Below are 11,429 nucleotides of genomic sequence, written 5' to 3' on the forward strand. Positions count from 1 at the left end.
ATTTCTCAAGGATGATGGCTCCCTGGAAGTAGTTTTTAACAGGAATACACTACGAAGGGATAAACAGATAAACATTTGATGCACTGATAGTGTTGTGGCATAGCTTTTATCACCTGGAATAAAGCAGGGAGGCTTTCAGGAAGGAATGCTGTATCCTGCTTTTGTACCCATAAAAGCTGGAATTTCCCATCACTGTATTAAAACCCGAACTTCTCTCACTGTAAATGTTTTTTCCCTTCCCAGAGAGCATAGAAAACAGCTCTGAGAGCATCTCTGCAGTTCTTTTAAAGCCAGAGCCAGCCACTGCTGCAACCTCATCTCCCTCAGTCTTACTCTATCCATGAGACCTGTAGAGGGCAGTGGATAAAAGAAAATCAAGCACCAGGAGGAGCCATAAATGTTAAATACAAATTTAAAAAAAAATAAAAATTGGCATCTCATGGAAGGACTTCCTCATATTGAAAAGCTTACAGGTAATTCCATGGATTAATGGATTACTGCAATGGGATTTTTCCAAGTCCAAATCCCAGGCTCTCTGGCAGATTGCACTGACAGGCTTTACAGCAGAGCTCTTCCCTTGGGATTTACCTTTTCTTTTTTCCCCCAACAGAAATCTTGCACCTAAGCTAAAATGTGCAGCTGGCCCTTCCACTGCCATGGTCCTCATGGGCAAGCAAGGCTTCCCCTTCCTCCTCAGAAAGCCACATTACACCAAGGAACAGTGAAAATACAGCTGAGCAAAGCTGAGTGTTTACACACCACACAACAGAGTGACATCAGTGTTCAAATTAATATCAATTTAACATCAAACCAGCCAGGACCCAGAGCAGAAAGCAGCCTCCTGGATAATTTCTCTGTGGTTTTCAGGCACTCTGCTAATAACTTCATTATCCATTTGGCATATACAATTAACTCATTACTGATGGAATACGTAAAATCCAGGGTAAAACTCCAATTAGGCACAGCAGATAAAAGCAGTACAGCAGGTACAGGATCCTTGGCCTTATCTTGCACATGGGAGCATTAATCAATACAGCACAGCTGCTTATGATCACCTCATTTCAGCCCTGCTGTAGGAACTTCCCCCAGCTTTGTAAAGCTCGTGCAATTCCAAAATCGGCTCTGCAATTACCACAGGCAGAGCTCTCCACACCTCCCCTAATGCCCTGTTTCTCTCTGGAATGCAGATTAAACCTGCAAAGGCACCAAAACCACGGAGAAGGCAGTGAAACAGGGCTGGCAAATGTGTGTGTTAGGTGATGCCAGGGGGTAAATAGGGAAAGGCCGGGTGGTTTGGAGCTGCTGGGGTGCAGAACTGGGATGTGCCCGGCCCCGCGGTGACTCAGCGGTCCCTGCTGCATCCCAGCCCTCCGGGATGCAGGATCAAAGCCGGGAGGCAGCGCTGAGCTCTCCTCCTTCCAGACTCCGGCTGAGTCACCGCCTTATGAATTGCTCCTGCTCCCGAGGAGTCAGACACTGACAATTCACTCTTACCTGCTGCGCTTTTTCATCTCCTTTCTAATGTTTTTATTTTTTTCCTCCCCCTGCCATGGTTTTCCTCTCTTTGCCATCAGTGTTCCCTATTGTATCACTTCCCTCGGATTTAAAAAGGGATGGAGAGCTAATGGCAGCTTTTGTAACCCACGTTTGTGAAGGTAAACACTCACATGGACTTCTGAGCCTTCCTCATATTCTGGCAGAGCTGCTGAAGAGTCCCAGAGTGAGAGCCTGCAGGAATGAAAAATTGGGACAATGCTATTCATGCTCAGAATGGAATGAAACAAAATCATTTCACTATCATCTGTTCTACAGATCTCTGCTATCATCTGACATACAGTTCTCTGTATAATGTGGGGACTCATTTTGGAGGGGGTTTGCAGAGACTGGAGGAATCTTTCTCCTGGGAGAAATCTGGTTTTGGTGATGACATTCTTCCTTCTCCAGAAAGGAGAAGGAAATATTAAAAACAAAAAGAAAAAAAGAGTAAAAAGTCCAAAGTGAAAATAAAAGGCAGGTGTGAGCAAGAAAGAGCACTAAGAATTGATTGTGGACATGGTGGAATCAGTCCAAGGTTGGCCTGGATGATCCTGGAGGTCTTTTCCAACATTAATGGTTCTGTGATATCATGATTCAAACAGTGACAACAAAAAAAAAAACCAAAAACAGATGGGTAGATGGCAAGGTCTTGGAGTAGCACTTGTGGATGGAAACAGCACTAGGGAGGTCAGAAATATTGTTCTGATTTCATCAGCAAGGGAAGGTGCCCACAGCCACATCCACACCCACATCCACCTGCTGAGTGCCAGCCCACAGCACAAAGGAAGGAACTCCTGGTTTTGGGAGAAAAAGCATTGCTAGAGGTGCTTTTCCTCTCTCACACAGACCAGGTCACACTGCAGCCCTCACCCTGGCAGCATTGTGCTCCCATCTGGCAGGAGGATGTTCCTCTCTTTCCATGCAGCCTTTATTCCAGATTCTCAGTCACACCTAAGTGCTCTCCAACCAGAGCACAGCCAAGTCCAGCTGCTTGGGAAATTCTCCCAACCACAATGAGAGGTTGGATCTTTCCATGATGAAAAATGAGTCCTCAGGTGCATCATCTCAAAGGGCAAATCTCCTGCTCAGGGGTGAGCCAGTGGCTCCCTGGCCCAGTTAGAGAGGCTCCAGCTAAACCCAGACAGAATTAAAGCCTGCTCTACAAGCAGCCAACCCAGCAGCTGAGATAGCCCTAATTTTCCTGTCTCTACCACAGGAAAATGACCATGGAATTGAATACGAGCTGGATTATTTAAAAAAACCATTTGCCTATGGTTTGCTCTTCTGGGAGGGATCCAAATGCAGTGCTAGAGTTCTCTCCAGCACTCTGACAGAGGTTGTCATTCTAACCAAAGGACTTGTCAGGAAAATTAATCCACAAACACCAGAGGTTTATGTCCAAAAAGGAGACAGAGGAGCCCTGTAATTTATTTGAATAAAGGGAGAGGCCATGGGGCATTCCCCTGGGATCTCTCAAATTTTTGGAGGGCACAGCCCCTTTTTTATCCTAATTTCCTGGCTTCATGTCCCTCTCTCTTTCCCCATTGGCTGAGGTACCTGAGAGGTACAAATTCCCTGAAAAATCTAATATCTAAGACCCCCTTATAATGTATAACTCCCCCTTTGTCTTTTCCTTGTGTCATTCAGTGGAATTCTTTATGGAATTTATGGTTCTCATTGCTTATTTCATCTCCCAGTATCCAATTTTATTTATCAGCAGACCTACAGTTTGCAAAGACACATCTCTCATCCCATTTATCAATCAGTGGAATCCTTCCCACTGTTTCTTTTATCTCTCAGCATCTAGCTTTATTCACCAGCAGACCCACAGTTTGTTTGTAAAGACAAGTCCCTCATTCCTTTCAGAGTCAATGTAAAAAGACTGCTCTCACACAAAAACTCCAGTTTGTTCCAAGCCCCAAATCCAGGTGCACAAAATATTCTCAGTGGAGGTGCTGCAGCTGAGGGCACTGGGAGCTCCCAGGCTTTGCTTCCCCTGCCTGGTCCCTTCTGGACACTCCTGCTCTGGATGTGACCTTGTGAAAGCACTATTTGGGGAAAAGGGAAGGTCTCCTCTAGTAAATGGGAGTATTTGCTATGATTTATCATTTCTACCTGCTCATAACATTATTATTTTAAACTATGTAAGATGGGGTTTATAAGTGCAAAGAACAAACCCCAAAACCTCAGAGGTATTTGTTCCATTTTATGGCCTCTCGCCTCCAGATTTCTTGACCATATGGTTATGTAGAAAACTTGGTAAAATCAATACTCTAGCAACAAAATTGCTCAGCAGCAGGAAATCATTTGGCTCCTTAGGCCATTGGCAAATGAGATAGGGTTTTGTGAATGTACTGTTAATATTCAGACAGGGAGGTAAAGTCACTCAAAAATAAACACATTTAGTCCAAAGACTTCTACAAACAATTCCAAATATATTTTCATTCTCCCATTAGCAAGTACACTGCAAAGCTCCTGGCAAGCATTGCCATTTGTTTTAGCTCATTAGAATAGCTCATTAAAAATAGAAATAAAAAACCTGGAATATCCAAGCTAACTTAATGGGAACAGGGGAAAGCTTCAGTCCCCACCATCAGCACTGCTGTTCTCCAACTTGAATTGAAGCAAAATGAACTTGTGTCTTCCTACACTACAATTTACAGGGGAAAGCAAAATCCCCATGTTTGAAATTGTCTGGGTACATAGCAAAGTCCTCAGCAGGGAAAAAGTACTAGGAGTACCTCAAATTATCCAAACAAGGCCTGGTGGTGTCCACCCACCCCCTGCTTCAGCTGTGCTTTTGGGCAGCGTCAGCTGACTTAATTCTCAGCCCCATTTTGGTTTCTGTGCTCGGTGCTGGTTTGGGTGTGTTTGTCACAGACTGTCCCAGGCTGCAGGAGCTGAGTGGGCACCTGGTGTCCCCTCCCTGCTCCAGCAGGGCCATCCCAGAGCCCAGGGCACAGCACTGTGTGCACCCAGCTGTGCCCCAGCCCCAGGCAGGAGAGCCCCCAGGCTGTGTGGGCAATGTGCTCAGGGCTGGGCAGTGCCCAGGGAAGAAGTTGTGCCTCCTGTGCAGGGCAATTGCTGGGCTCAGGCCCTGCCCGTGGCTCTGGTGCCATTGCTGGGCCCCGGAGCAGACCTGCGCTCCCCCCCCCCGCAGCCGGGGCCAGCCAGGCCTGAGGGCCCCTCTCAGCTGGGGCTCCTCTCCAGGCTGAGCAGCCCCAGCTCCCTCAGCCTTTCCTCATAAAAGACAAAATCAGGGGCTCAGGGCAAGCACCAGGGTGCTTGGAACCTCAACAGGGTCACAGAATCACAGAATCTCTGGGTTGGGTTGCAAGAGATCTCCAAGATCATAGAGTCCAACCCAGCCCCAACACCTCAGTTAAACCCTGGCACCCAGTGCCACATCCAGGCTGTTTGTAAACACATCCAGGGATGGTGACTCCACCACCTCCCCAGGCAGACCATTCCAGAACTTTATCAACCTCTCTGTAAAACACTTTTTCCTAATCTCCAACCTATATTTCCCTTGGCCAGCTTGACACTGTGTCCTCTGGTTCTGTCAGTGCTGCCTGGAGAAAGAGCCCAACCCCAGCTGAGCACAGGCACCTTTCAGGAGCTGTAGAGAGTGATGAGGGCACGCCTGAGTCTCCTTTTCTCCAGGCTGAGCGCCCCCAGCTCCCTCAGGGGTTCCTCACAGGGTTTGTGTTCCCAGCCCCTCTCCAGCCCCGGTGCCTCCTCTGGACGCGCTCCAGCGTCCCAAGGTCCTTCCCAAGCTGAGGGGCCAGAGCTGGACACAGCACTCCAGCTGTGCCCTCACCAGGCACAGGGACAGGGGCAGAATGACCTCCCTGCTCCTGCTGGCCACACCATTCCTGATCCAGGCCAGGAGCCCTTGGCCTTCCTGGCCACCAGGACACACTGCTGGCTCATGTTCAGCCGGCTGTCACCAGCACCCCCAGGTCCCTTTGTGCCTGGGCACTGTCCAGCCATGACATGCATTTGTTCCTCCAAGACACCACCAGACCTTTCATTCCTGATCCATGTTTGTTTAAAATCTTTGGAGAGATATTTAAGTATATCCACTCTTTGGGATATTCTACATGGTTTTTCCTTCAGAAGAAAAGCATAGGAATTTGATCATTGCCTGACTCTGGACTCAGCTCAGCTGAATTTTCCCTGATTTCAGACAGAAGTGGAATTTCCTCTCTCTCTCCAAACAGGCCCAATGTCCCTAAGAAGCTGCCTGTGCCCTGAAGTGACTCTTAGGAGCTTTAACAGTGCTAAGGTGGCTTTAAATCAATTCTGCTCAAGAGATTTTTTTTCTTTTTCAATCAGTGCTCATTCTTAGTCTATTTTTCATCAACTAGAAAAGGATAATTAAGAGAAAACATTGCCATAAAAAAAAATAAAGGAGAATAAACCTTGTACCTAAATGAAGGCATTTCACAATTTCAAACTACAAGAATTTAACTCAGTTACATTCACATTTCTGTTCTTATTTTGCATTAAAATGGCAGATTTTTGCCTGGACCAGAAACCCTGTGCACACAGCTGTTGTTTTCCATGACTCCAGCACAAGCAGTTCCTCCTGCCCTTCCCATGCAGCCCAACCACATTTTCAGGAGCAGCAGGATATTCACAATCTAGGAGGGGCAAGAAAGCCCAACCCTCCTTTTGCACTTTTCTGAATAAAGCAATGACACTGACAAAAAAACCCAAAAGGGAGCAAGAAATATAAATTGCACTCACACTGACATTAGGATTCAATAGAATAATAGAATCATTCAGGATGAAAAGGACCTCCAAGGTTATCAGTTCTAATATTTGATGGAATACCACCATGTCCAGTTAGTTTTTGAAGAACTGTTGATTTAGATGAAACTGAGAAAATGTCAGTACCCAACAGTAAATGAATTTATTTTAAAGCCTATCATAAGAGAATTTGCTTTCCTTTTTAATGTCTCTCCCTTTCACCATTCAAATTTTCTTGTGTAAGTCTTCTCCAAGGTGCTGCTGAAGTGGTGACAGGGACAAAAGGGACAGTCAGGAAAGAGGCAAAAGGCAAGAAGGGTTAAGTTGATGACAGAAGCATTGCTGTCTCTAAAAAAAAATAGAACCTACAATCTATATCCCAGAGAATCTGATGGGTGAGACCAGTTTCATCCCAAAGACCCTTTATCCTGTTCAGCTGAAGAATGATCCTGCCTTCCTTTATCCCAAACACACAAAGCATGAATTGGAATAGCTGCAGATCAGTTACATCTGTTCATATTAAATGAAGATTTATCCTAAAATCAGGGCCAGGCATCACAGCAGAGTCTCCCAACAGGGCTGGCAAACACATGGAAAAGATATTTTTCTAATGGCTCTTTGTTATCTTCAGTAGGAATGGTGTTTTTACCTATTGTATTTTTCAAGTGGTATCTGCTTATGTTTTGTTTTGGTCTCCTCTGCTTTTTAACATTTGAAAAGCTCCTGGGAAGTCTGAAAGGTAAGAGGACAGAGGGCCTGTTGAATGAGATGTGAAATAAAGGCCCTGCACATCAATGTTTCTCACTGCCAGTCACCATTTCAGCTGTGAAATGTCCTTCCAATGATCAGGTGCAGATGGTGTAGGAGATTCCTGAAGCTGGAAATACAGAGCACAGACTGGTTGGATTTGTAGCTTGAGCAGTTTTTCACCTCTTGGAAGCTGGAGGAGTGGAATTACCCCTTGGGTTTATATTCTACAACATATAGAAACCCCAGGATATTTTAAATTCATTTCATAGGAGCAGTACTTGAAATCTGATGGGTCTGTAAACCCATCTAACATCACATTCTAACTACATTATTAACACCCAAAGTACCAGGTTTTGAGGAATTTCCATATGGATGGAAGCAGAAAAATAACAGTTTCATTTTACTTGATGCAATAAGTAAATTATAAACTCACAAATACGGCTATCAATTAATCTCACTTCATCACATGACATCTTAGTCTCTTGGGCAATCCTTTAGTTTATTCTTAGAGGTTTTTCCTTAAAATAGTTTCATCATCACCACCTTAGGCCATTTTGTTGTGTTCATTTACTCCTTCAAGGACAGAAGTGAAACTCTTTTCATCACACTCTAAGGAGATTTTAGTGTCCTTTGAGAAATCTTACATTGATCCCAGAAAAGCAGAGTGGGAATCTTCATGGAATAAGTTGCCCAATTCTTGACACATTCTTGGACCCCAACTCTTCATCTACACCATAATAAAATTCAATTTATAAAACATTCCTGTTAGAAATAAGCTGATCTATTAAATACAGTAGAAGCCATTATGATATGAAAAGCACATTTAAGTGAAAAATGCTGATGTGAAAAAAGTAATTTAGTTTGCAAATTTTCCTTGGAGTAAAACTGAAGTGTGCACGGAAATTATCCCAAGTAAATCTCTCAGCTCTATCCTTCTGATCATCTTGGTACCTCCTCTGGATTTGCTCCAAAATGACCTTTTTGCAGTTTTCTCTTTCCTTTCTGTTGTCATAACAACTATAGTTCTTCTGCCTTCCTGTAGATAGACCAGCTATGGCCTCTCATTCATTCCCCAGTTCCAAAGCCCCTGGAAGGTGACACTCAGTTGTGGAGGGGGTTGACTCAAACCCTGCTGATATTACCCTGAAAAACTCATCTCCAAGGAGGAACCTCTTTGTTTTCAGCTGGCCCTGGCTGCAGAGGTCACAGGTTTCTCTGGAGGACAGGAGTGACACATTCAGTGTATTACTCAGGCAGGAATTGAATTACTGCTCTCCCAGGCTTGGCATTTGACTTGGCTGTCAAGTACACAACATCTCATAAAAGGCACTGGGCTGTTTCACTCTGCTGACTTGCAGCTCTCAGAGGCTGCAGGAGATGGGGTTGGCTTTGCCTTGATGTTCACGAAGGAGGCTTGCCAATAATTTTGAACCAGATGAATAAACATGTGTTCTGTAAGGCTCTTTTTCTACAAACTTAATAACGAGTTTCAGAGGTTGAGGTGAGAAGAGAGAGAAGTTTGGATAAATAAAAATGTAGCAATGTCCCAGGAGGGCCTAATGTGTGTCTAGCAAATGTTCTATGCATTACAGCACTTCTTTTCTGACTAACAGCAGTTTCAAGGCAAGGGCTAGGAGGTGGTGGATCAGTCCTGGCAGAAGTTCCAGGCCATCTTTGGAATTAATTTTAGGTATTATCTCAATTCCTGTTTTACAGAATGACAGGAACAGTGCAGAGCCTGGCATCACTCACTTGATGAAGGGACAAAGCCCAGAACACACTCCAAATAACACAAAACCAGTCCGAGACAATGCTCCAGAAGGGTTTGAAGAGGGAGCTGAGTGTGAAGGCTTCACCCCAGAAAAGTCTGTGTTCCAGATCAGGCCATGACAGGTAAATCCTGCAGGGGGACAGGCAGCAAAGGCAGCACTCTCACACTCACCAGCCATGAGCAGAGCAGGGGGAAGGGCTGTCCAACAGAGCAGCAAACCTGCAGCCTTGTGCAGGCGCTGCCCAGAGAGGTGAAATGCTCCCACTTCTGCCTTCCAAAGTGTACAATTCCAGAATATCCCATTCAAAGTCTGCTGGGATGCCAGGAGAACAGGATGTTCTACCTCAGCTCCAGAGTGAGTTGGAACAGCTCCAGCACAGAGCAGCCTGTGAGTGTTTAAGAACAAGAGAGTCCAAGGAATGTTTTTGTAAGGACCCAAAGGATTCAGAAGCAGAGTCTTACCCAGTCACCACCATTTTATAAACAGGCATGTTGAAAGCAACACTGAATCAGCCACTGGTCCTTGAGGGTCAGAAGCACTGAATAAGCTGGGGAGCCTCTAAACAAAGAGTTTCATCTTCCTAGAACAGCAGTGTGGGAGTAACACCTTGCCCATATCTCCAAAAAGATGATCTGCTCATGGGAAGATGAAGAAATATAGAGCACAAGGTTATTCCATATGACCATCCTACAGCTTCTCCTGAGGGACAGCTCCCATCTCTGCTCTGGGAGCAGGGAAGAGCTGAAGCTGTGCCAGGGGAGGTTTAGGTTGGAGATCAGGAAAGGTTCTTCCCCAGAGGGTGCTGGGCACTGCCCAGGCTTCCCCAGGGAATGGGCACAGCCCCGAGGCTGCCAGAGCTCCAGGAAGGTTTGGACAATGTTTTTAGGCATGGGATGGGATTGTTGGGGTGTCTGGGCAGGGCCAGGAGTTGGACTAGATGACCCCTGTAAATCCCTTCCAATTCAGGATATTCCACGGTAATACATGAACCTGCTTCTGCCCAGACCAAATTCCTAAAGATTTTGCAAGAGGCTTTGACTAAACCAAGAACAAGGAGTGCGAGCAGGCATTGCTGTTGTGGCCAGAGCCAACCACTCAGAACCACGGATGAAATCCAGGGTCTTCCAAGGAAGAAATAAAGAAAAAAAAAACCCTAAACCTTCATGTTTCTCAGTTCTCTGTATCAGATGCTTGCACATCTTGATAGGAATTCAGGATGACTCATATTCCAAGGCCCTTCTAATCCCTAAAATACTACCACCACACAGAGCTGCTTGCAAAGATGCTCTAAGGCATAGTGAGCAAAGTCCCTGATAGGAATTTTCATCCTCTTTATTAAAATAAATTTTAATTATTTTCCTTTTCAGGCCTCCAGACTGATACATAACAGCAGCCACAATTTAAATTAGGTGGTGATGGTGAGTTTCTGTGATGTACTGTCCATTATTTTAAATTAAACTGAGAAAAAGTGGACTCTTATCACAACTATTGAAAGTGGCTTTCCTTTCCTGTCGATTTACATCCAAATAACCAACTTATCAACCTTGCAAATGTCAACCTGCACTGAGGCAAGGAGGTGTGAAGTTCTTAAGCAGACACTCTCCTTGGGACTGAAAGGTCAGTGTGCATGTTATTTATTCTTCCTGGGGAAAGATTCTACTCTTAAGTCAGGGAAGGCTTTTACACTACCCACAGAAATAATAAAGGAAGGCTTTAACCAAAGAGAGACCAGCCCCAGCCTAAATCAAAAAAGATTCTTCAAAAGGATTCATTTCTTTAACATATAGACAGAAATATACCTAGAGAACAAAATCAGGACTGGAAGAGCATTGTCCTCCAAGGAGTGACCAGGCAGAAGCTCAGGTTTGGATTCTACTGCTCTTGAGGGAGTCAAAACTACCAAATCCACTCTGACTTCCACATGGCAATGTCTCTTCCTGGCATCACTTTCCCACCAATTTTAAATACCCTTAAAAACCATCCTGTCCTGGTTTTGGCTGGGATAGAGTTAAACCACAACACAAACTTGTGTTTCTCTGTTTCACTCCTCTTCTTGGAAACTCCAAAACCCACTAATTTTATAATGAAGTGACATTATGGCAAAGGCAATCCTGCTGCCTGGCTGGCTCCCATTGCCATGATCAACAGTGCAACCCAATATTTTGCTCCTTATGGCATTGTTTTAGTGCAGAGAATTGAGATGGGATGGTGAAAATAAGGAAAATTTGTGGCTGGAGAAATCAAGCTCCAAGGTTAGCTGGGGAGACAGATGAAATAAGAAAACAGCACTGCACTAAAACACAATTTTTAATGTGCCAGAACCACTGCTTTGAAGGGAGACACAGCAGCAATGCAGCTCCTGCAGCAAAATATATCAAAATAATCCTAATTTCTGAAGAATAAAGCTATTATTGTTGTAACATAGGACAGTCTTACCCTTAAGCTCCCTTGAACACACTGCTCTGGCTTCTAACCCAGCAGCACAAAGGAAGTCAGGGAGCATCTTAGAATCACTAAGGTTGGAAAAGACCTTTAAAATAATCAGGTCCAACCATCAACCAGAACAACCACGATGTTCACCACTAACATGCCCTCAAGTGCCACATCCACACATTT

General features: G+C 44.8%; 1 protein-coding gene across 1 annotated transcript in view; it reads right to left on the reverse strand.

Moving 5' to 3' along the window:
• Positions 1–11,429, reverse strand: part of PCDH15 (protocadherin related 15) — a 518,357-nt gene that overhangs the window by 346,402 nt on the left and 160,526 nt on the right. Inside the window, exon 4 of the mRNA XM_031063502.1 lies at positions 1,668–1,728. The gene's annotated coding sequence lies outside the window, so the exon portion shown is untranslated. The remainder of the gene's footprint in view (positions 1–1,667; positions 1,729–11,429) is intronic.

Source organism: Geospiza fortis, unplaced genomic scaffold, assembly GCF_000277835.1.
Source record: "Geospiza fortis unplaced genomic scaffold, GeoFor_1.0 scaffold284, whole genome shotgun sequence".
Classification (NCBI taxonomy): Eukaryota; Metazoa; Chordata; class Aves; order Passeriformes; family Thraupidae; genus Geospiza; species Geospiza fortis.